The 27,465-nt window shown below is 37.6% G+C and overlaps 1 long non-coding RNA gene across 2 annotated transcripts in view; it reads left to right on the forward strand.

The window, feature by feature from the left end:
- Nucleotides 1-27,465, forward strand: part of LOC144581730 (uncharacterized) — a 55,128-nt gene that overhangs the window by 4,060 nt on the left and 23,603 nt on the right. For both annotated transcript variants that reach the window (XR_013532860.1, XR_013532861.1), the window contains exon 3: nucleotides 5,548-5,624. This is a non-coding gene — a long non-coding RNA (uncharacterized LOC144581730). The remainder of the gene's footprint in view (nucleotides 1-5,547; nucleotides 5,625-27,465) is intronic.

The following is a 27,465-nucleotide window of genomic DNA, read 5'->3' on the forward strand; positions in this document are numbered from 1 at the left end:
GTGGTTATACCAATTTATGCTCCCACTGACAACATACAGAAATACTGATTTGGAGCAATGCATTTTTAACAGTATACATCCAGTAAACAGCAATTTATTTGAACCTACTGCTTTAGAAGTTACAATAATGAATTAGGCAAAAGTTAAAAATAAGTATATTTATGGTAAATGGATATATTAGTAACATAGTAACCTTTTCTAAGTTGTGTTTTTATTCATTTATTTTCTTTTCTTTTTTTTTTTTTGAGACAGAGTTTCACTGTTTCGCCTAGGCTGAAGTGCAGTGGCTTGACCTTGGCTCACTGCAGCCTTGACTACCTTCCAGTTTCAAGCAATTCTCTTGCCTCAGCCTCCCGAGTAGCTGAGATTACAGGTGCCGCCAACACACAGGCTAATTTTTGTGTTTTTAGTAGAGACAGGATTTCGCCATGTTGGACAGGCTGGTCTCTATCTCCTGACATCTTGATTCACCCGCCCCAGCCTCCCAAAGTGCTGGGATTACAGGCGTGAGCCGCTGTGCCTGGCCCAATTATATTAATTTTTTATACTCTTCAGTTGTGTTATTATAGTGCTTTAAAGCACCGAATTATATTTCTTTATTGCAAAACCCAGACAAGATTCTTCCCTTTTTCTTGCCACTTTTATTCCCACTTTCAAATGTAATTATATTTGAAATTAGATATTTCTCAAATTATTAAACATGTTAAATACTAGATATTCTGGATTATATGGACAAAGGAGAGAAGTATTTCATCATTCACACATACACACATATATAAACAAACTCTTTTTTCACAGAGCTCATAGGACTATAGATCTTAACACTCCTATGAGGAAGCGGACAAAGTGCATCATCTGTGTTTAAGAAAAGCAGAAGCTGAAATGCAACATAGGGAAGTTGTCCCAGATACCTTGGAATTAAAACTAAAAAGTACACAAAGACATTATCATTTACAGTCAGATTAAATCTAAATTTAAATCATCTTCTGTAGTTGCCTGTCTTTAAAAAAAAAAGAGCTGAAAAATGAACAATGTGTATTCTGTTATAATAGTTATCATCCTGTCAAGAAATTCTTTTTTCTAACAAGTACAATTAATAAAACTCTGTTAGCAGAGAGGGTAGTGGCAGAGATTCCCACATTAGTATCCAGTGCTCAGTCTAGTGGAGTTGGCAGTATAGGCTGCACGTTTTTGCCAAATAGCGATAATAGAGGCATGTCCACTGTAGTAGATCTGCAATATGATTTGGGTGTTGTTCCTAGTTATATAGCCTTCAAGTTTACATAACCTCTGTGGACAACTGTATAGACTCAATAAGCTACTTAATATTATAATAAGTTATTTTCTTTTAAACCAGCTGCATATGTTTTCTGCAGTTTGTAGCAGAACTCTGACCGAGCTATATGTTACATTTATTTATTTATTTTTGTCTGTGTTCAATGGCAAAGATGTCAAGTACTAATTTTTAAGGTAGTGGTCATAGTGGGTGTATTAGTCTATTTTCACACTGTTATAAAGATACTACTACCTGAGACTGGGCAATTTATTAAGGAAACAGATTAAATAGACTTGCAGGAAACTTACAATCATGGTAGAAGGTGAAGGGGAAGCAAGCACTTCTTCACAAGGCAGCAGGAGAATTAGACTGTGAGGGGGAAGCTGCCAAACACTTTTAAACCATCAGATAATGTGAGAACTCACTCACTGCCAGGAAAACAGTGTGGGGGAAACTGCCCCCATGATCTAGTAACCTCCCACCAAATCCCTCCCTTGATACATGGGGATTACAATTTGAGATGATTTGGATGGTAACACAGAGCCAAACCATATCTGTGGGGATCATTCTGTTGTTATCAAACCTAAGGGGAATATAAGGCAGACACTACTCGTTGCCTGTCCAATTTCAGGTCTCTATTTTTATCTTTCTACCAGAGCCCCTCCCATTTTTTATGGCGGCAAAATGCAACCACCTTTGCAAGTACAGGTAGTTATATGACACAGTCCAAGCCAATGGAATGTAAGAAGATGTTCTTGTGTGTACTTTCAGAAAGCCCAGCTGGCTTGGTTCCATCAATCTTTGCCCTTCTTTCCACTCACTTCTTCCTGCCTGGACATTGGTTATCTGGAGAGGCAGAAGCCATCTTGAGATGATTAAAACAAAAGTTAAATGTACGGGGGTGATTGTACAGAAAGCCAAAAGGGGCACCCAGAACACTAAGCTTTGTGCACTCGTGTACCATAGCCATACTGCCCACCTCTGAACTTCCTGCTATGAGATTTTAAAAAATCCTTATGTGTTTATACCACTGTTACTTCAGTTTCTTTTAACTATAGCAAACACATTCCAAATAATACAGCATCTAAAGTTTTTGGTTTTGTTTTTTAATTTTCTTTTTAGGAACAGGTTCTGTCTGTGTTGCCCAGGCTGCAGTGTAGTGGCTATTAGGTGTGATCATAGCTCACTACAGCCTCTAACTGGCCTCAAGCAATCCTCCCACCTCAGCTTCCAGGGTAGCTGGGGTTATGGGAGAACACCACACGAAACTTTCTGTTAAATACAATGTTTGCTGTAGATTTTTGGTTGATGTCCTCTGTTAGGTTGAAAAAACTTCCTTTATTTTCTTGTGAAATTCTAAGAGATTTTAAAATTATTATCTGGTATTGAACTTTATAAAATGATTTTTCTGTGTCTGAGATGATATTATTTTCTCTTGATGTGATGATTTTTATTATAGATCTTCTGTTGTTGAACCAAATTTACATTATTCATATTAACCCTATTTGATTGTAATATATTTTTAGCAGGGTATTGGACTCTGTTAGCTAACATTTTATTTAGCGTAATTTTGCATCTATGTTCATAAATAAAATTGGCCTTTTTTTCTTTATGTGACTAGGTATCAACATTGTATTGGCCTTATAAATTACATTGAACACTTTCCCTATATTTTCTATTTTTCTAGAGCAACTTGTATCATAGGAATGATCAGGCAGTAAGATTCAGGGAACACTCCAGGTCCTACATACCCAAAGTTGAATACATTATTCTTCTAACTTTTTGAAACTTTTAATACACATAAAGATAAGTGTGCACATTATAAGTGTATAGCTCAGTTTATTTCCACAACAAACTGAATAGACCCATGTAATCAGCAGCAAGATCAGGAAACAGAATCTGGAAGCTTTCTTGTGCCCCCTTCCAACCACTATTTCCCCTCAAGGTTAATCCTAACTTAACTGCATAGATTTGTTTTGTCTATTTTTGTATGTTATATAACTAGAATAATAGAATAGATACTCTTTTGTGTTTGTCTCTCATTCTTATTTGTAAGATTCATCCATATTGTTGATATGCTTATGGGTAGTTTATTATTTGCTATATATAATACTTCATTGGGTAAATATTCTATGAATTAGCTATCCATTATACTACTTGCAAGCGTACAGCTCGACTTATTTCCACAAGTGGAATAGACCTATGTAATTGATGGTTGTTTGGTGACACAGAGAAGGGTTTTTAAAAAATCTTTTTAAATGCATGATAGAAAAGTAGGAGAATGATTTAAGTACTAAAAAGCAATAAGAAGGGGGAAATTGAAATGTTGTAGTTACTTTGGAACACAGTCTAATAGTTCCTGAAATGATTAAACATGGAGTTACCATATGACCCAGCAATTGCACTCATAGACATATATGCAAGACAAAACATATGTCCACACAAAAACTTGTACATAAATATTCCTGGCAACATTAGCCATAATGTCTAAAGGGTGAAAATAATCCAGATGTCCGTCAACTGATGAATGGTTAAACAAAACATGGTATATCCATATAATGGAATATTATTTGGCAATAAAAGGAATGAAGTGGTCCGGTGCAGTGGCTCATACCTGTAATTCTAATACTTTGGGAGGCTGAGGCAGGTGGATCACTTGAAGTCAGGAGTTCGAAACCAGCCTAGCCAATATGGTGAAACACAATCTCTACTAAAAATAGAAAAAATTAGCCAGGCGTGGTGGTGGGTGCCTGGAATCCCAGCTACTTGGGAGGCTGAGGCAGGAGAAATCCTTGAACCTGAGAGGCAAAGGTTGCAGTGAACTGAGATTGTGCCACTATACTCCAGCCTAGGTGACAGAGCGAGATTCCATCTCAAAAAAAAAAAAAAGGAATTAAGTATTGATATGATATACAATACAATATGGATGAAGCTTGAAAATATTCTGTTACATAAATGAAGATACAAAGGATATTATTGTATGGTTCCATTTATATGAAATGTCCAGAATAAAAATAGCCAAATTCATACAGGCAGAAAAAGGCTTGGGGAGTTAAGAGTTAGAGAGGAGAATGGAGCATGACTGCTAATGGATACAGTGTTTCTTTCAGGTATTATGAAAATGCTCTGGAATTAGATAGTAATGATTGTTCTACATTATACTAAAACCACTCAATGAATACTTTTTAAAAGATGACTTTTACAGTAAATGAAATATCAGTCCATTTAAAAAAAAAAAAAAAGGAAAGTAGAATAAAAGAGCAGCAGAGCTGGCACTTGTCTGGAAATTATCCACTGATCCCTAGTGGCCTACAGCCTGCATTACGATGGTTATAAATGAAGGGACAGGAGATAAATCTTTAGAGGAAGACACTAGGAGAAGGTGGATAGCAGTGGAATCCACAGAGGAAGACAGTGAAGGTATGTGCCTTTTTGAGTCTTGGCCCTGGGTGGAATGATTAAAAAATGCTTCCCCTGAAAATCACTAACTTCACAACTAATTTGGAGCCAAAGTTAATATTATCTATGTGGTCCAAAAATACTCCAAATCAAAAGTTTAGATTAGATGGGTCCTGGATTGGTTGTACCTTTAGATGCCAGCCGGTGCAAACACAAATCCTGTTGAGAAATGCTTTTTAAATCCAGGCTTCAAAGTACTGCTGCAGATAAATATGCAGCGAAATTGAATATTATAATTTCCCTTTGGATTTCAGTTTCATCCTGGGTGTTTTGGAAAGTTTTCATTGACAGAGCTGTTTAACTCTACCTTTTTGTTATTAATTACCTATTCTCGTGTTTTGTTGTCAGAGAACACACACTGTGTGATGCTAATTATTTGGAGTTTATAGAGGCTTCTTTTGTGACCTAGTGCATAATCAATATAAATGTTCCATGGGTGCTTTCAAAATAACAATTTAAAAAAATCTATTTTTAAAGCATCCATGAAACATTTACATTAATTGATTATGCATTTATATTTATTGATTACAGTGAAATTACACCTGTAATCTCAGCACTTTGGGAAGCCACGGCGGTTGGATCACTTGAACCCAGGAGTTTAAGACCAGCCTAGACAACATGGCAAAACCGCATTTCTACAAAAAAAAAAAAATTATCTGGGCATGGTGGCGCCTACCTGTAGTACTTGCTACTCAGGAGGTTGAGGTGGAAGGATTGCTTGAGCCCAGGAAATAGAGGCTGCACACTGTGACTGTGCCACTGCACTCCATCTTGGGTGACAGAGAAAGAGCCTATCTTTTTTTTTTTTAAAGGATATTTGTGCCGGAGGACTCAAGATGGCGCTGTGAGAACAACCCAGGATTGGAGCTCTCCTTGAATCTGCGGAGAGGTGAGTCGGAGCTGCATTTCCAGACTGATCTTTGTTGCCCACAGAATGGGGAAATTCCCAAGTATAAAGGAGACGCGGGACGCCAGGCAGTACCTCTGCCTGGCGAAGCCGGCAGCCGGGGTGGCGGTGGCCGGCCCTACCCAGCGCTTCCCACAGGGCGCGCTTGTCCAGGTACCCTGTTGAACCAGCAACCTGAGACTTGAGAGGGCTGGACTTGAGACTGAACGAGACTTGGACAGTGGGCCAGCCCAGGGGATTGCAGGGACAGAGCGTCTGGGGTAGCCCAGTGGGACGAACAAAACTGCGATTTCAAACGATCCCCGTGCAGACGGTCCAAGACGCTCTGTGGGGGAGGGGCGTCCACCATTACCGAGGCAACCCGCCCCAACTGAGATACACGCCCACTGCTGACGCAGCCAGCCGTTGCCAAGGCAACCTGTCCCTACTGAGATAAACACCCACTGCTGATGCAGCCTGCCATTGTTGAGGCAACCCGCTACAACAGAGAAACTCCGCCGCAGGGTGTGGCAGAGACCACAGCAGAACAGCAGAGCCTGCAGCAACAGGGTGAACCACACAACAGAAGGGCAGAGCCTCGGCAGGCAAACAGTGGCTAGTCTGCCTCCTAGCTGGGCAGGACACGTCAACGGACATCCAAAAATAAAGCCCGAAGCCCCCACCACAGAGCATTTGAGAACAAAAGGGTTTTTATAATGAGCTCTGTTGCAGCAGAATCAAACATAGCAGCCTAACAGCCCTGAATGAACAACAGAGCTCACAGCTCAGCAATTGAGCTCCTATAAAGTACAGACTGTCTCCTCAAGCAGCTCCCTGACCCCTCTATATCCAAAAGACTGACATTTGACAGGCATCATCCTGGGACAAAGATAGCAGAAAAAGAAACTGGTAGCATCCCTCACTGCCACAGCTGCTAGAGGTGCACCCCAGACAAGCAGGGCCTGGAGTGGACCTCAGCAGTCGTACAGCGAAGGGGCTAGACTGGTAGAAGGAAAACCAAGTAACAGAAATACTTCATCATCAACAATCTGGGTGTCCACTCAGAGACCCAATCGAAAAGTCAGCAACTACGCAGACGACAAGCGGATAAATCCACAAAGATGGGAAGAAACCAGTGCAAAAAGGAGGAAAACACCTGAAACCAGAACACCTCACCTCCTAGAAAGGACCAAAACTCCTCACCAGCAAGGGAACAAATCTGGGCGGAGAATGACTGTGACGAAATGATGGAATTAGACTTCAGAAGGTGGATAATGAGAAACTTTTGTGAGCTAAAAGAACATGTATTAAATCAATGCAAAGAAACTAAGGAACTTGAAAAAAGATATGTGGAAATGATAACAAGAATGGATAAATTAGAGAGGAATATGAACAAATTAAAGGAGCTGAAAAACACAATACGAGAACTTCACGAAGCATGCACAAGTTTCAATAGCCGAATTGACCAAGCAGAAGAAAGAATATCTGAAGTCGAAGACCAACTCAATGAAATAAAATGAGAAACCAAGATTAGAGAAAAAAGCGCAAAAAGGAATGAACAAAGTCTCCAAGAAATGTGGGACTATGTGAAAAGACCTAACCTACGTTTGATAGGTGTACCAGAAGGGGACGAAGAGAATGAATCCAAGCTGGAGAATACTCTTCAGGACATCATCCAGGAAAATTTCCCCCACCTAGCAAGACAGGCCAACACTCAAATGCAGGAAATACAGAGAACACCACAAAGATATTCCGCAAGAAGAGCAACCCCAAGGCACATACTCGTCAGATTCAACAAGGTTGAAATAAAGGAGAAAATACTAAGGGCAGCCAGAGAGAAAGGTCGGGTCACCCACAAAGGGAAGCCCATCAGACTCACAGCAGATCTCTCGGCAGAAACACTACAAGCCAGAAGAGAGTGGGGGCCAATATTCAACATTCTTAAAGAAAAGAACTTTCAACCCAGAATTTCATATCCAGCCAAACTGAGCTTCAGAAGTGAAGGAAAAATAAAATCCTTTGCGAACAAGCAAGCACTCAGAGATTTTGTCACCACCAGGCCTGCTTTACAAGAGCTCCTAAAAGAGGCACTACACATAGAAAGGAACAACCAGTACCAGCCATTCCAAAATCACACTAAATGCTAAAGAGCTTCAACATAATGAAGAATCTACAACAACTAACAGGCAAAACAGCCACTTAGCATCAAAATGGCAGTATCAAATTCACACATAACAATATTAACCCTAAATGTAAATGGACTAAATGCACCAACCAAAAGACACAGACTGGCAAATTGGATAAAAATCCAAAACCCATCAGTGTGCTGTATCCAGGAAACCCATCTCACATGCAAGGATACACAAAGGCTCAAAATAAAGGGATGGAGGAAGATTTACCAAGCAAATGGAGAGCAAAAAAAGCAGGAGTTGCAGTTCTCATCTCTGATAAAATAGACTTTAAAGCAACAAAGATCAAAAGAGACAAAGAAGGCCATTACATAATGGTAAAAGGATTGATACAACAAGAAGAGCTAACGATCCTGAACATATATGGGCCCAATGCAGGAGTACCCAGATACATAAGGCAAGTTCTTAATGACTTACAAAGAGACTTAGACTCCCACACAATAATAGTGGGAGACTTTAACACTCCACTATCAATATTAGACAGATCAACCAGACAGAAAATCAACAAGGATATTCAGGGCTTGAACTCAGACCTGGAGCAAGCAAACCTGATAGACATTTACTGAACTCTCCACCCCAAATTCACAGAATATACATTCTTCTCAGCACCACATCACACCTACTCTAAAATTGACCACATAATTGGAAGTAAACCACTGCTCAACAAATGCAAAACAACTGAAATCATAACAAACAGCCTCTCAGACCACAGTGCAATCAAGTTAGAACTCAGAATACAGAAACCAATCCAGAACCGCACAGCTTCATGGAAACTGAACAACTGGCTCTTGAATGTTGACTGGGTAAACAATGAAATGAAGACAGAAATAAAGAAGTTCTTCGAAACCAATGAGAACGAAGACACAACGTGCCAGAACCTCTGGGACACATTTAAAGCAGTCTCTAGAGGAAAGTATATAGCAATAAGTGCCCATATGAAGAGAATGGAGAGATCCAAAATTGACACCCTATCGTCAAAATTGAAAGAGCTAGAGGAGCAAGATCAAAAAAACTCAAAACCCAGCAGAAGACAATAACTAACTAAGATCAGAGCTGAACTGAAGGAGATTGAGACACGAAAAACCCTTCAAAAAATCAATAAATCCAAGAGCTGGTTTTTTGAAAAGATCAACAAAATAGACAGTCCACTAGCCAGATTGATTAAAAATAAAAGAGAGAACAACCAAATAGATGCAATAAAAAATGATAAAGGGGAAATCACCACAGATTCCACAGAAATTCAAACCATCATCAGAGAATATTACAAACAACTCTGTGCACATAAACTAGTAAACCTGGAAGAAATGGATAAATTCCTGGACTCCTGCATTCTCCCAAGCCTAAACCAGGAGGAAGCTGAAACTATGAGTAGACTAATAACAAGGTCAGAAGTCGAGGCAGCAATTAAGAGCCTACCACACAAAAAAAGCCCAGGTCCAGATGGATTCACAGCCGAATTCTACCAGACACACAAAGAGAAGCTGGTACCATTCCTTCTAAAACTATTTCAAACAATCCAAAAAGAGGGAATCCTTCCCAAATCATTTTACGAGACCAACATCATTCTGATACCAAAACCCGGCACAGACCCAACATGAAAAGAAAACTTCAGGCCAATATCCATGATGAACATAGATGCAAAAATCTTCAATAAAATATTGGCAAGCCAATTGCAACAGCAAATCAAAAAACTTATTCATCATGATAAAGTAGGATTCATCCCGGGGATGCAAGGCTGGTTCAACATACGCAAGTCTATCAAAATTCGCCACATAAACAGAACCAAGAACAAAAACCACATGATTATCTCAATTGACGCAGAGAAGGCATTTGACAAAATTCAACAGCGCTTTATGCTAAAAACCCTCAATAAACTCGGTATCGATGGAACGTATCTCAAAGTAATAAAAGCTATTTATGACAAACCAACAGCCAATATCATACTGAATGGGCAAAAACTGGAAGCATTCCCTTTGAAATCTGGCACTAGACAAGGATGCCCTCTCTCACCACTCCTATTCAAAATAGTACTGGAAGTTCTAGCCAGAGCAATCAGGCAAGAAAAAGAAATAAAGGGTATTCAAATAGGAAAGGTGGAAGCCAAATTGTCTCTATTTGCAGAAGACATGATAGTATACCTAGAAGACCCCATCGCCTCAGCCCAAAAACTCCTGAAACTGATAAGCAACTTCAGCAAAGTCTCAGGATATAAAATCAATGTGCAAAAATCACAAGCATTTGTCTACACCAATAACAGACTTAAAGAAAGCCAAATCAAGAACGAACTGCCATTCACAATTGCTACAAAAAGAATAAAATACCTTGGAATACAACTCACAAGGAACATAAGGGACCTCTTCAAGGAGAACTACAAACCACTGCTCAACGAAATCAGAGAGGACATAAACAGATGGAGAAACATTCCATGTTCATGGTTAGGAAGAATTAATATCATGAAAATGGCTATACTGCCCAAAGTAATTTACAGAATCAACGCTATCCCCATCAAGCTACCATTGACTTTCTTCACAGAACTGGAAAAAACCACCATGAACTTCACATGGAACCAAAACAGAGCCCGCATAGCCAAGTCAATTCTAAGCAAAAAGAACACAGTGGGGGGCATCACACTACCAGATTTCAAACTATATTACAAGGCTACAGTAATCAAAACAGCATGGTACTGGTACCAAAACAGAGATATAGACCAATGGAACAAAACAGAGGCACCGGAGGCAAGACATCATACATACAACTATACAATCTTTGATAAACCTGACAAAAACAAGCAATGGGGAAAGGATTCCCTGTTTAACAAATGGTGCTGGGAAAACTGGCTAGCCATGTGCAGAAAGCAGAAACTTGACCCCTTCCTGACACCTTACACTAAAATTAACTCCAGATGGATTAAAGACTTAAACATAAGACCTGGCACCATAAAAACCCTAGAAGGAAATCTAGGCAAAACTATCCAGGACATAGGAGTAGGCAAGGACTTCATGAACAAAACACCAAAAGCATTGGCAACAAAAGCCAAAATAGACAAATGGGTCCTAATGAAACTCCACAGCTTCTGCACGGCAAAAGAAACAGTCACTAGAGTGAATCGGCAACCAACAGAATGGGAAAAAATTTTTGCCGTTTACCCATCTGACAAAGGGCTGATATCCAGAATTTACAAAGAACTCAAACAGATTTACAGGAAAAAACATACAAGCCCATTCAAAAGTAGGCATAGGATATGAACAGACACTTTACGAAAGAAGACATATATGAGGCCAAAAATCATATGAAAAAATGCTCATCGTCACTGGTCGTCAGAGAGATGCAAATCAAAACCACATTGAGATACCATCTCACGCCAGTTAGAATGGCGATCATTAAAAAATCTGGAGACAACAGATGCTGGAGAGGATGTGGAGAAAAAGGAACACTTTTACACTGTTGGTGGGAGTGTAAATTCGTTCAACAATTGTGGAAGACAGTGTGGCGATTCCTCAAGGCCTTAGAAATAGAAATTCCATTTGACCCAGCAATCCCATTACTGGGTGTATATCCAAAAGACTATAAATCGTTCTACTATAAGGACACATGTACACGAATGTTCATTGCAGCACTGTTTACAATAGCAAAGACCTGGAATCAACCCAAATGCCCATTGATAATAGACTGGATTGGAAAAATGTGGCACATATACACCATGGAATATTATGCAGCAATCAGAAATGATGAGTTTGTGTCATTTATAGGGACATGGATGAATCTGGAGAACATCATCCTCAGCAAACTGACACAAGAACAGAAAATGAAACACCACATATTCTCACTCATAGGCGGGTGATGAAAAATGAGAACACATGGACACAGAAAGGGGAGTACTAAACACTGGGGTCTATTGGGGGGAAAAGGGGAGGGCCAGTGGGAGGGGGAGGTGGGGAGGGATAGCCTGGGGAGAAATGCCAAATGTGGGTGAAGGGGAGAATGAAAGCAAAGCACACTGCCATGTGTGTACCTACACAACTGTCTTGCATGCTCTGCTCATGTACCCCAAAACCTAAAATCCAATAAAAAATTTAAAAAAAAAAAAAAAGGATATTTGCTTTTTGGGCATGCAAAGTTAGACACATAGAACAATGGAAGATAAAATGTACTAATCTTTTACATTATGAGCTTATTTTTTAATCTGCCTTATCAAATATTTCTAAAGGTGTCTGTTAGATATTACCCTGTATTATTATTGATTTTTTAAAATTTTCCCCCATAGTTTACTGGTCCATGCTCCCTGTACTTTGAATGTGTATTTGATATAATTTGGATGTTTGTTCCCTCCAAATCTCACGTTGAAAGGTAATCCCCAATGTTGGAGGTGGGGCCTGGTGGGAGGTGTTTGGGTTGAAGGGTAAATTTCTCATTAAGTTCTCACACTTTGAGTTCACATGAGATCTGATTGTTTAAAAGAGCCTGGCACTTCCTCCCTCTCTCACTTGCTCCTTCTCTCACCATGTAACATACTGGTTCCCCTTCACCTTCTGCCATGATTCTAAACTTCCTGAGGCCTTCACCAAAAGCAAATGCTAGCACTATGCTTCATGTACAGGCTAAAGAACCATAAGCCAAAGAAACCTCCTTTCTTTATAAATTACCCAGCCTTGGTTATTTCTTTATAGCAACATAGTTGGACTAATACAATATTGTTTAGTGTGTATTTCTTCCATCATTAGTGGCACATATGTTTATGACATATTTTCTTGACCTACTTTTTTACCAATATGCAGTAACCCACTTTATTCTTTGTATTAGTGCTCTTCGTGGAAACAGAACCAATTAGATGTGCATATACCTAGAAGAGATTTATTATAAGGAATTGGCTCATGTGATTATGGAGACTGTCAAGTCCAAATCTACTGTATAGGCTAGAAGTCTACAGCTAAGGGAGCAGATAAAGTCCAGCAGGCAAAGAATTTCCTCTCTTGGAAAGGCTGGTCTTTTTGTTCCATTCAGGCTTGCAACTGATTAGATGAGGTTCACCCACATTATGGAGTCAATCTGCCCACCCAAAGTTTACTGATTTAAATGTTCATCTCATCCAAAACACCCTCCAAGTTGAAACACAAAATTAACTATCACATCCCTTGTAACTTCCTTTTTGCCTTTAATTCAAACTGTATATTATTACTCCAGTTATCTTCTGGTTCATATTTTGCTGGTTTGCATTTTCTGTACTTATTTTTTGTCTTTCTTGAACTGTTTACGTCTATAGTCTGTAAATGACATATACTACATCTAATTTTAAAAATACATTATGAGATTCTCAGGTTATGATTTAGAAATTTAATCTACTCATATATTATAATTTTTGATATATTGGCACTCTATTTGCCATCTTTTTCAAGTTTTATTTTTGCCATACTTTCTTTTTTTGCCTACATTTGATAAATTAGATTTTCTTCTGCTTGGTTAAAATTTATGAATTTTGTTTTTATTCTTCAGGTAGTAATCCCTAACTTTTTTTTTTTTTTTTGAGACAAGGTCTCACTCACTGTGTCACCCAGGCTAGAGTGCAGTGGCACGATCATGGCTCACTACAGCCTCAAACTCCCAGCCTTAAGCAATTCTCCCACCTCAGCCTCCTGAGTAGCTGGGACTACAGGCATGTGCTACCACACCCAGCAAAAAATTTTAAAAGTTTTTTGTAGAGATGAATCAGTAGCCCAGGCTGGTCTCAAACTCCTAGGCTCATATGAACCTCTTACCTCAGCCTCCCAAAGTGCAGCGCTGGGATTACAGGTGTGAACCACTACATCTGGCCCTAACTTACTGAGGACCATATTTACACATATCTTTCCTTATCAGTGGCTAAAGTTTAGCAACTCTCCTCTCTCTAGATTCTCCATTCATACCTCATCTTCCACCATCAGTGGGGTATTTTTTCAATTTTATTTTTTATTTTTTAGTGTTACATAATAATTGTACATATTTGTGGGATATATGTGATGTTCTGATATATGCATACAATGTGTAATGATCAAATCAGGGTAATTATGATATCCATCACCTCAAATATTTATCATTTCTTTGTGTTTCAAATCTTCTAGCTATTTTGAAATATATAATAAATTATTGTTAGCTATAGTTACCCTACTATGATATTGAACACTAGAACTTATTCCTTATATCTAACTATATTTTTATACCCATTAACTTATCTCTCTTCATCCCCCATGCCCCATTCCCCTCATAGCCACTGGTAGTGATCATTCTACTCTCTACCTTCATGGGATCAACATTGTTAGCTCCCACATATAAGTGAGAACATGCAGTATTTCTTTTTGTGCCTGGCGTATTTCACTTAATGTAATGTCCTCTGGTTCTATCCATGTTGCAGAAAATCACAGTATTTATTCCTTTTTATTGTTGAATTTTATTTTTTATTGCTATAGTCATATTCTATTGTGTATTAAACCACATTTTTCTTATTTATTCAACTATTGGTAGCTGCTTAGGTTGCTTCCATGTCTTGGCTATTGTGAATAGTGCTGCAATAAACATGGAGTGCAGATATCTCTTTGATATATTGATTTTCTTTCTTTGGAATATATACCCAGCAGTGAGATTCCTGGGGCATAAGGTAGGCCTATCTTTAGCTTTTTAGGTATCTCCATACTGTTTTCCATAGTGGCCATATTAGTTTACATTTCCAACAATGTACTAGTGTTTCCCTTTCTCCACAACCTCATCAGTATTTTATTTTTGGAGGCAGAGTCTTACTCTGTTACCCAGGTCGGAAGTGCAGTGGCACAATCTTGGCCCACTGCAACCTCTGCCTTCTGGGTTTAAGCCATTCTTGTGCCTCATCCTCCTGAGTAGCTGGGATTATAGGTACGTACCACCACACCTAGCTAATTTTTGTAATTTTACTAGAAACGGGGTTTCACCTTATTGGCCAGGCTGGTCTCAAACTCCTGACCTCAAGGGATCTGCCTGCCTCGGCCTCCCAAAGTTCTGGGATTACAGGCATAAGCCACCAAGCTCAGCAGTGTTTGTTTTTTCAATATATGTCATTTCAATTTTTATTCAGGATTAGATTAGATTTAGATTCAGGGGGCACATGTGCAGGTTTGTTACTTGGGTATATTGTGTGATGTTGAGATTTGGGGTATGAATGATCCCATCACTCAGGTAGTGAGCATAGTAACCAATAGTTAGTGTTTGAACCCTTTCCTCTCCTTCCTCTAGTAGTCTCCGGTGTCTATTGTTGTCATCTTTATGTCCGTGAATACTCAATGTTTTGCTCCAACTTACAAGTGAGAACATGCTGTGTTTAGTTTTCTGTTCCTGCATTAATCTGCTTAGGATAATGCCCTTCAGCTCCATCCATGTTGCCACAAAGGACATAATTTTGTTCTTGTTTGGCTGCATAGTATTTCATGGAGTATATGTGCCACATTTCCTTTATCCAGTATACCACTGATGGGCACCATGGTTGATTCCATGTCTTTGAATAGTGCTGCAGTGGACATATGAGTGCATGTGTCCTTTTGGAAGAATGATTTACTTTCTTTTGGATATGTGCCCAGTAATGAGATTGCTGGATCAAATGGTAGTTCTATTTTAAGTTCTTTGAGGACTCTCCAAACTGCTTGCCACAGTGACTGAACTAATTTATATTCCCACTAACAGTATATAAGCCTTCCCTTTTCTCCGCGGCTTTGTCAATATTTGTTGTTTTTTGACTTTTTAATAATTGCCAGTATGACTAGTGTGAGATGGTATCTCATTGTGGTTTTTGATTTGCATTTCTCTTATGATTACTTGCTTTGAGTATTTTTTCATGTTTATTGGCCACTTTTGTGTCTTCTTTTGAGAAGTGTCTGTTCATGTCTTTTGCCCACTTTTCAAGGGGGTTGTTTCTTGCTTGTTGAATTATTTAAGTTCCTTATGGATTCTAGATTTTAGACCTTTGTTAGATGTATGTTTGTGAATATTTTTCTCATTCTGGAGGTTGTTTACTGGATTGATAATTTCTTTTGCTGAACAAAAGCTTTTTAGTTTAACTAGTTCTCATTTGTCAATTTTTACCTTTGTTGCAATTACTTTTGGGGACTTAGTCATAAATTCTTTCCCAAGGTTGCTGTCCAGAATGGTGTTTCCTAGGGTTTCTTCTAGAATTCTTACAGTTCGACATCTTACATTTAAATCTTTAATACATATTGAGTTAATTTTTGTATATGGTGAAAGTTAGGGGTCCAGTTTCATTCTTCTGCACTTGGCTAGCCACCTAACCCAGCACCATTTATTGAATAGAGAGCCTTTTCTCCACTGGTTTTTTTTTTTTTTTTTTTTTTTTGCCTTTGAGACAGGTCTCATTCTCTCACCCAGGCGGGAGTACAGTGGCATGATCACAGCATACTCCAGACTCAGCCTCCTAGGCTCAAGCAATCTATCAACCTCAACCTCTCATGTAGCTGGGACTATAGGCAAGTGCCACTAAACCTGGCTTTTTTTTTTTCCAGGCTGGTCTTGAACTCCTGGTGCCCTGGTGTCAAGCCATCCTCCTGCCTCAGTCTCCCAAAGTACTGAGATTACAAGTGAGAGCCACCACACCTGGCCCCTATTACTTACTTCTGTCAACATTGTTGAAGACCAGAAGGCTATAGATGTGCAGCTTGATTTCTGGGTTCTCTGTTCCATTCTATTGGCTTACATGTCTGCTTTTCTGCCAGTACCATGCTGTTTAGGTTACTCTAGTCTTATAGTATAGTTTGAAGTCAGGTAATGTGATGCCTCCAACTTTGTTCTTTTTACTTAGGATTGCTTTGCTATTCAGTCTCTTTTTGGTTCCATATGAATTATAGAATTGTTTTTCCTAGTTCTATGAAAAATGACATTTGTAGTTTGGTAGGTTGAATCTGTAGACTGCTTTGGGCAGCATGGCCATTTTAATGATATTGATTCTTCCAATCCATGAGCATGATATGTTTTCTCCATTTGCTTGTGTCACCTATGATTTCTTTTAACAGTGTTTTTTGCTTCTCCTTATAGAGTTCTTTCACCTCCTTGGTTCATTGTATTTCTAAGTATTTTATTTTCTGTGTGGCTATTGTAAATGGGATTGTATTCTTGATTTGGCTCTCAGCTTGAACATTATTGGTGTTCGGAAATGCTACTGATTGATTTTGTGTCCTGAAACTCTACTGAAGTCATTTTTTAAAATCAGTTCCAGGAGACTTTTGGTGGAGTCTTTAGGGTTTTCTAGGTAGAGAATCATATCATCAGTGAAGACAAATAGTTTGATTTCTTCTTCTTGTATTTGAATGCTTTTTCTTTCTTTCTCTTGCCTAGTTGCTCTGAGTAGAACTTCCAGTACTATGTTGAATAGGAGTGGTGAAAATGGGCATCTTTGTCCCGCTTCAAGTCTCAAGGGGAATGCTTCCAGCTTTTGCCCATTCAGTATGATGTGGGCTGTGTGTTTGTCATATTATTTTGTGGTCTGTTTCTTTGATTCCTTTTCTGTTGAGGGTTTTTATCATGAAGAGATGTTGGATTTTATCATAGGCTTTTCCCCACATCTATTAAGATGATCACATGGTTTTTGTTTTTAATTCCTTGTTATGTGTGGTGAATCACACTTATGGATTTGCCTGTGTTGAACCAATCTTGCATCCCAGGAATGAAGCCTACGCGATCATAGTGAATTAACTTTTTTATATGCTGCTTAATTTGGTTTGTTGTATTTGGTTGAACATTTTTGTGTCTATGTTCATTAGGAATATTGGCATGTAGTTTTTTTTTCATTGTGTGTGTCTTTTTTATAATAGTTATTTTAACTGGGGTGAGATAATATCTCATTGTGGTTTTGATTTGCATTTCCCTGATCATTAGTGATGTTGAGAATTTTTTAATTACCTGTTGGCCATTTTATGTCCTCTCTTGTAAAAATGTCTATTCAGATAATTGGCTTATTTTAAAATCAGATTATTATTATTTGTTATTGAGTTGAATTTCTTATATATTCTGGTTCTTAATCCCCTGTCAGATAAATAGTTTATAAATACTTTCTCTTATTCTGCATATTGTCTCTTTACTCTGTTGATTATTTCCTTTGTTGTGCAGAAGGTTTTTAGCTTGTTATAATCTTATTTGTCTAGTGTTACTTTTGTTGCCTATACTTTTGATATCTTACCCAAACAATCTTTGTGCAGACCAATATCCTGAAGGATTTCTCCAGTGTTTTCTTCTAGTGGTTTCATAGTTTCTGGCCTTACATTTAAGTCTTTAACACATCTTTACTTGATTTTGTATATGATAAAAGATAGGGGTCAGTTTTTCAAGCACCAAATTTACTGAAGAGAATATCTTTTCCTCAATGTGTATTTTTGGCATCTTTCTCAAAAATGAGTTGTCTATAAATTTGTTGATTTATTTCTGAGTTCTTCATTCTGTTCCATTGGTCTACATGTTTGTTTTTATGCAAGTACCATGCTGTTTTGGTGTCTATATTTTGTACTGTATTTTGTAGTTTGGTTGTTTTATGCCTCCGACTTTGTTCCTTTTTGCTCAGGAGTGTTTTGTATATTTGGGGTCTTTTGTGGTTCTATGCAAATTTTAAATTGCCTTTTCTATTTCTGTGAAAAATGTCATTGGTATTGGTCATTGCTAGGGATTTCATTGGATCTGTAGGTTTCTTTTGGTAGTATGAAGGTTTTAGCAATATGAGTACTTTCAATCCATGAGCATTAGATATCTTTCCTTTCTGTGTGTGTGTATGTGCGTGCATGTGTGTGTATGTGTCCTCTTTAATGTCTTTCATCAGTGTTTTATAGTTTGCTTTGCAGAGATCTTTCACTTTTTGTTTAAATTTGTTCCTAGGTATTTTTTGTAGCAATTATAAATAGGATTGCTTTTTTGATTTCTTTTTTAGATTGTTGATGTATATAAATGCTACTGATTTTTGTTGATTTTGTATCCTGCCTCTTTACTGAATTCATTTATCAGTTAATTCTAGGTTGTTTTTGTTCAAGATGCCAGTCCTTTCTGACATCTCCAGAATTTTTTGTGCATGAATGGGAGACAGAGCCATGCTTCTTTCACCATCTTACTTGAAACCAGAAGTCTCTGGTGTAATGCATGAAACATTCATGCAAAGACATAATTATGAATACATGCCTTAAGAATAAGTGATACATCATATATTTATGTGTGATGTATATATATAGTATATATACATATATATACACACCCCTTTATTTTCTTTTTCATTTCTCTTTTCTTTTTTTTTTTTTTTTTTTTAGATGGGGTCTCACTCTGCCACCCAGGCTGGAGTACAATGGTGTAATCTTGGCTTACTGCAACTTCCACCTCCTGGACTCAAGCAGTTCTCCCACCTTGCCCCCACTAATAGCTGGGACCCCGGGTGTGTGCTACCACATCCAGCTAATTGTTTGTATTTTTGGTAGAGATGGGTATTCACCATGCTGCCAAGGCTGGCCTCAAACTCCTGAGCTCAAGCAATCCGCCTGCCTTGGCTCTCAAAATGCTGGGATTACAGGCATGAGCCATTGCGCCTAGCCATTTATTTATTTTCTTCCTTCCTTTCTTCTTTCCTCCCTTTCTTTTCTAAACATTGCATTAGACCTTAAGAGAGCCATAAAAATGGGCACAATATTATCTTTATCATCATAATCCAGTAAAGAAAATAAACTGTGTAATCACTATAAACAAGTAGTAATATGAATTAGAGTTATAAGGAATTTTTAAAAGGGGAGCAGTTTATCTGGGGTTAAGACTGGGAAGGCCTAATAGAATAGTATTTGACCAAAATCTGATGGACTTTATAGATTTTCAGCAGGTCAATATTGGAAAAGAAGGTATTTCCTGTTTAAAAGAAATATCAACAGTGACATGAAGCTAAAAGGCATATTCAGGGAATGGGAAATAGAGTCCAATTGGACTGGTTTTTATATTTAATTCACAGAGTACCTTATTATTTTATGATCACAGTTCTTACATAATAAGACCTACATAGCCCTACGACCTCTTTCTCATTGAAACATCCATGAATATTTGGTTCATCATCCCAGATATCTTTAAGACCCTTTATCTAGCTGGCTGGCAGAATATGATCTCTGTTGAAAATGGAAAAATCCAGATACCCTAAAATGGATATTTAGATGTTCCCTTTCTCTAATCATCTGATTATTATTATAGGAAAAGTTAGTTCTACCCAATTTTCTCTTTAGAAAGCTAAGCAGATAAGTAGACTTTCCAGTACCTTGCACATTTCTTGGTGATTGAGCAATGATTGAGGCTAACTAAATTATCTTTCTAAGCTTTTAATATAGAACTATTATCCTAAAGCCACAAGACAAATTCTTTTTCCCTCCTTTAAAAAAGATGGATGTTATATTTGCTTTTCCCTAGAAATGTCTTTTTCCTATGTTATTGGTGCTATTGGTGGATCTGCTGTCATGTAGTCCCATTTTTTAAAAGTTCCTTGCTCTTCACCTTTCCTGATGTGGTCCAGGTTTTTTTTGTTTGGTTTGGTTTTTTTGTTTGTTTGTTTTTAGCACGGGCCAACCCCCACCTAGCCACTCATGCAGGAGGGAGGGTGTGCCCCAGTTTTTACTTTAACATATTATTTAAGCTTTCATGACATCTGAGGGTATTTTTTTTCTTTTCGTGGAAGGCACCTACTTTAACCAATCAGTGATCAACTTTTTCTTAAAAATAGCCTTGAAAAACTCTAGCATTTCCCAAATTACCCTTCCTTTTGTCATTTGTTGTTGTAGTCTAAAGCAGTGCTCCCCAACCCATGGGCCATGGACTGGTGTTGGTGGCATTAGATTCTCATAGGAGTGCAAACCCTGTTGTGAACTGTACATTCAAAGGATCCAGGTTGCACACTCCTTATGAGAATCTAATGCCTGATGATCTGAGGTGGAGCTGAGCCAGTGATGCTAGCACTGGGAAGTAGCTGCAAATAGAGATTAATGTTGGCAGAAAGGTTTGACTGCACAAAGATCATAATAAATCAGTTGCTTGCAGACTCATATCAAAACACTATCAGTGAGTGGCAAGTGACAATTAAGCTGCATCCGATGGCAGGCTTTATAGAGGCAAGTGAGTTGATGAGCTTCAATTGTACAACTGCAGCTGGTGGAAGGCTTTAAGTCAGAATCCAACACCTATTTTATTTACTACTTCCATCTATTATTTTATTTATTTATGTTATTGTTTTATTTGCTACATCCGCACTGTGCACTTGTCTCAGCCACAGTTTTAGTAAGCCCACAAACTAAGCCCAGCCAAAAATGAGAAAAACAAACACAATTGGAGAACTTCTTTGAAAAAGAGGAAAGACCCAATTATGAGACAGCAGAAGACTCTAAGACTACCAACAAAAAGAAAAATACATTTAAAAGAAAATACCGAGAGTCCTACTTAAATTACAGGTTCATTGCAACAGGTGATTCACATTCTCCAAGCCCACTTTGTATAATACATGACCAAAGCCATGAAACCTTCAAAACTGCTTTGCCACATGAAGACCATGCACCCTGCATTAAAAGACAAGCCTTTGGAGTTTTTCAGAAGAAAAAAAAAATGTGAACATGAAGAACAAGAACAATTATTGAAGGCCCAACTTCATCGAATGTGTCTGCACTGAAATCATCATTCTTAATGGCTAATCATGTTGCTAAAGCTAAGAGCCCCTTTACTGTTGGTGAAGAGTTGATCCTGTCTGCTGCTAAGGACATTTGTCATGAACTTTTAGGAGAGGCTTCAGTTCAAAAGGTTGCATGTGTTCCTCTTTTGGCTAGCAGCATAACTGGATGAATTGATGAAATAGCCGGGGATATTGAGGCATAATTGTTAGAGAGGACTAATGAGTCACCTGGCACATGATCCAGGTTGATGAGTCTACCAATGTTGACAAGGCAACAATGCTTGTTTTTGTGTGATACATTTTTCAGGAGGATGTGCATGAGGATATGTGCGCTTTTGTTGACAACAAACAGCACTACTGCAGAACTATTGAAATCTTTGAATGATTACATATCAGGAAAGCTAAATTGGTCATTTTGTGTCCATATATGCCCAGATGGAGCAAATTCCATGGCTGAACAGTTTTCTGGTTTTACTATTCAGGTCAAACAGGTCACTTCTGAATGTGAGTCTACACACCATGTCATTCATAGAAAAATGCTGTCTAGCCAAAAAGTGTCACCTGAACTTAACGACATTTTGCAGGATGTGATTAAAATTGCCAACCACATTAAAGTACATGCCCTTAATTCACATCTGTTCACACAGCTCTGTGAGGAGATGGACACAGAGCACACATATCTTCTAACTGAAGTGAGAGAGCTTTCTAAAGGTAGGTCACTGGCCAGAGTTTTTGAGTCACAAGAGCCACTCCAGAGATTCTTTTAGAAAAACAGTCACCACTGGCTGCACATTCCAGTAACACAGAATGGGTCATAAAAATTGCTTACTTGTGAGACATATTTAACCTGCTTTAATGAACTTAATCTGTCGCTTCAGGAGAGAACCAAAACTTTGTTAAAGTCAATAGATAAAGTGGCTACATTCAAAGCCAAATTGGAATTATAGAGGCAATGAGTGAACATTGGTCTTTCTAACATGTTTTAAACATTAGCAGAGATTTTTGAAGGAGACTGAGCCAGGGACTTCTTTTTCCCAGCTGGTGCATGATCACCTATCTCAGCTTGCAAAAGAGTTTGAGCATTACTTTCCCACCACAAAATACCCCCTAACTGGGAAAGAATGGATCCGTAACCCATTTGTAAATAAGCCAGGTAAATCAACTTTGTCCATGCTAGAAGAGGATCAACTCCTTGAGATCACAAATGATGGTGGCCTCAAAAGTATGTTTGAGATTACTTCAAATCTCCATATGTCCTGGATTAAAGTCAAAGTGGAATATACCGAGATTGCCACAAAAGCACTGAAAAGCCTGCTTCTAGTTACAACATCCTATCTTTATGAAGCAGGGTTTTCTGCCATGACAGCAACCAAAACAAGATTGCAGAGTAGACTGGACATAAGCAACACACTTTGGGTGCCAGTGTCTCCCATCACCCCCAGATGGGACCATCTAGTTTTAGGAAAACAAGCTTAGGGTTTTCACTGATTTTACATTATGATGAGTTGTATAATTATTTCATTACATACTACAATATAATAATAGAAACAAATGCACTTGAATCATGCCAAAACCATTCCCCTACCCCAACCCCAGTTCATGGAAAGTCTTCCATAACACCAGTCCCTGGTGCCAAAAGGGTTGGGAACCACTGATCTAAAGAATGCTTTTCAGTTATCTTTTAGGTTTCTCATATATTGCATCCTCTTTGTGCCTTACTATATACATTTCATACTGGATGCTTTTTTTTCAGTCCTCAGCTACAAAATAACACCTTAAACTCAGATACTTAAGAAAGAGCCAGTTTCAAGAGGTTTCTCTAAGTAGCTGCTATGTGCTTTTAAAAAGGAAATTTTCAACAGAAAATTATAGCCACAGTGAATTATTGATTGCTCACTGGATAAAATTATATGAATAACTAAAATCCACAGGTTATCCTAATGAAATTTGCTTTCTTTTTGCCTCTAGCCTGTATTTCCTACCAGCCATTCCCATCACTATAATTCACAACTCTGATCACCCAAAATTTAAAAATATGGCAGAATTATAAAATTCACTGTTGTAGATAGAAAAGGAAATATAGTTTATATATCAAATGTATCCATATGAAGGATTATGGGAACTCATATAAAAACACATCCACATATCCAAATATGTGCGTGCTGGGAATCATTCAGTAGGACATTTTATTCAATTGAAAAATAAAAATATTTCAAATTGAAGCCATGTTCAAAGGAAAACATTAAAAAAAAACAGTCGTATCAAATCAAAAATCAGTTTGAAAGTGTGTTGACAATTCAAGAATAAGGAATAATAGGAAACACCTGTGATCATGGAGTCAGTGTTTAATAGACAATATAAAACAGTGGCTTATAAAGTGTGCATTGTCCTCTCTACCCATAGCAGCATAGTATCATCTGTGAACTTGGTAGAAATGGAAGTTCTTGGGCTCTGTTATAGACCAACAATTACAAACTTCGTGGGTAGGGCCTGGAAATTCATGGTTTAACAAGTTAGACAGGTGATTCTGATGCACAGTAAAGTCTGAGAACTGCTGGTGTAAAATCCAGGGGAAAAATATTTAAGGGCACATCTTCCTCATCCAGTCTATATTCCTTTAAATCTAAGCAGCCATGAGATTTGACTACCCATAGCTTATCTATGATTTTGTAAAGTGAAATCTATAAGATCTACCACAAAAAAAGCAAGCATGATATCCTGTTATCAAATAATTCCTGAACTAAACATACCAGGTTTGCTGCTCTGTATCTCAGTCATCAGAGCTTAATTCTATAAAATAAACAAGCAGCTCCTCTTATTCCTTACTTGATCCTCTACTTCCTCTTACCCCTTGACAGGTTTCTCCATGTCTATAGTCTTTGACAGTGATTTTCAGTATCTAATTGTTTTACTGCCCAGAATTCATGAAATTGTAATTGATGAACAGCGATATTTCCAAATTTAAGTAGTTTAAGAAAGAAATAGGGAGCCTTATGTATGGCCTGAATAATCAGTTCTGAAACATAAAGAGTTGTATTTTTTAAAATTCTAAGCATGTTTACAGTTCTTTAACATATTTATTTTGCCAATACATTTTGCTTTTGAATGTTTCATGGAATCAGAAGAAGATAACATTAAGATAAAACACTTGCCATAGGGTTGAAAAACTAACTATTGAATAGTATGCTCGGTACCTTGGTGATGGGATCAATCATACCCCAAACCTCAACATCACACAATATACCCATGTAACAAATCCTGTATATATGCCCCCTGGATCCAAAATAAAAGGTGTTTTTTTTTTTTTCTTTTCTTTTTTGAGACAGAGTCTTGCTCTGTCGCCCAGTCTGGAGTGCAGTGACACAATCTCAGCTCACTGCAACCTCCACCTCCCAGTTCAAGTGATTCTCCTGCCCCGGCCTCCCAAGTAGCTGGGATTACAGGCATGCCCCACCACACCCAGCACATTTTTGTATTTTTAGTAGACGGAGTTTCACCACGTTGGCCAGGCTGGTCTCAAACTCCTGACCTCAGGTGATCTGCCCGCCTCGGCCTCCCAAAGTGCTGGGATCACAGGCTTGAGCCACCATGCCCAGCTGAAAATAAAAGTGTCTTAATTTTAAAAAACAACTTGCCATTATATATCAAAGGGGCATGTCATATTGTTATACAAATAATACCAGAGGCAGTTCATAATTTAAGAGTTCTTCAAAAATATATAAATCCTTGAAGTCAGATTTCCTCTAATCTTTCAAAATATTAGAGAAAGCAATACATTGAATTAGAAACATAGTGGAATGCATGCTTTTTCTCCTCTTAAATCTACAAGCTGCCTTTACAACAGTAAGTAAAGCAAATAAAAAGCAACATCTGTGGTCATTACATAGTAAACTCTTGCTTAATTTTGTAATGGTGGGAGTCTCTCTAGGACAATGAATCTCACCCTTGATTGCATATTAGAATCACCCAGAAAGCCTGTAAATGCACTAATGCTCAGGCAGTACCCCAAAATAATTAAATAAAAATCTCTGGGGGGAAAACTAGGTATCAGTGTTTTTTAAAGCTTCCCCAGGAATCCTAGGGCAGCCAAGGTTGAAAAACCAGTGCTCAGATCGATCAGAGCTCTTTCACAGAAAGGATTATATTTAATGCAGTTAACATACAGAATCTGAGGACATGAATGAAGCAATTATTATTTTTGGCAACTACATCCTTAGCTCCTTTTGTTACTTCATTTACTCAAAAACTTCAGTGGTTATAGAAAATAACTCAAATTGGATCAAAGACTTAATCATAAAAGTGAAAACAATAAAACTCTTAGAATAAAACATAGGACAAAAGCTTCATGACATTGGATTTGGTAATGATTTCTTGGCTATGACACTGAAAGCATACATAACAAAAGTAAAAATAGATAAATTGGACTCTATCAAAATTGAAAACTTCTGTGTATCGAAGGACACAATCAACAGAGTGAAAAACAACCTATTGGGAGAAAATAGTATAAATTATATATCTGATAAGAGATTAATACCAAAATATAAAAAGAATTCTTACAACTCAACAACAACAATGGCAAACTGATTACAAAATGGGCAAAAGACTTGATTAGGCATTCTCCAAAGAATATATACATGTAAATGGTCAATAAGCACCTGAAAAAATGCTCAACATCAGTAATCATCAGGAAAATGCAAATCAAAACTACAATGAGATAGCACTTCACACCCATTAAGATGGCTACTATTTTTAAAAACCCAGAAAATAACAAATATTGGCAAAGATAGAGGGAAATTGGCACCCTGATGCACTATTTGGGCATATGTAAAATGGTGTGGATACTATGGAAAACAACATGGTGGTTTCTCAAAAAGTAAAAATAGAATTGGTATATGATCCAGCAATTCCAACTCTGGTATATACCCAAAAGAATTAATAGCAGAATCTAGGGCATGAGTGTATGGTTCTTAATAGTCTCTGATGATCTTTTGTATTTCTGCAGTGTCAGTTGTTATATCTCCTTTGTCATTTCTGATTTTGTTTATTTGAATCTTCTCTCTTATTTTTCTGGTTAGTCTAGCTAGTGGTTTATCAATTTTGCTTATCTTTTCAAAAAGCCACCTTTTTGTTTTGTTGATGCTTTGTATTGTTTTGGGGTCTCTATTTCACTTAACAAAGATCACTACACTGATCTTTGTTATTTCTTTTCTTCTAACTTGGGGTTTGATTTGTTCTTATTTTTCTAGTTCCTTGAGGTACAATGTTAGATTGTCCATTTGTGATATGCCTATTGTTTTCACATAGATATTAAATTCTATAAACTACCATCTTAGTACTGCTCTTGCTGTATCTCAGAGGTTTTGGTATGTTGTTTCCATTTTCATTCATTTCAGAAACTTTTAAAATTTCTGTCTTAATTTATTTCTTTGTTTTCCATCTTAATTTCTTCATTGACCCAATGATTGTTCAGAAGCATGTTGTTTAATTTCCACATATTTTTATAGTTGCTCATTTTGGTATGGATTTCTAGTTTTATTCAGCTGTGATCTGAAAAGATACTTGATATGATTTTGATTTTTTAAAATTTGTTGAGACTGTATTGTGACTTAATATATGGTTTAGCTTGGAGAATATTTTGTGTGCTGATGACAAGAATGTATATTCTGTAGTTATAGGGTAAAATGCTCTGTAAATGTCTCTTAAGTCCATTTGGTCTAAAGTACTATTTAAGTCCAATGTTTCTTTGTTGATTTTCTGTCTCATGATCTGTCTATCACTGTGAGTGGGGTGTTGAAGTCCCCAACTTTTATTGTATTGCTGTCTGTCTCTTTTTTTGGTCTAGTAATATTTGTTTTATAAATCTGAGTAGTCTGGTTTTTCTTGCATATATAGTTAAGATTGTTATATCCTCTTGTTGAATTGATCCCTTATCTTTATGTAATTACCTTTCTTTAACAGTTTTTGATTTAAAGTCTGTTTTATCTGATAT

This window comes from Callithrix jacchus, chromosome 3 (assembly GCF_049354715.1).
Source record: "Callithrix jacchus isolate 240 chromosome 3, calJac240_pri, whole genome shotgun sequence".
Taxonomy (NCBI): Eukaryota; Metazoa; Chordata; class Mammalia; order Primates; family Cebidae; genus Callithrix; species Callithrix jacchus.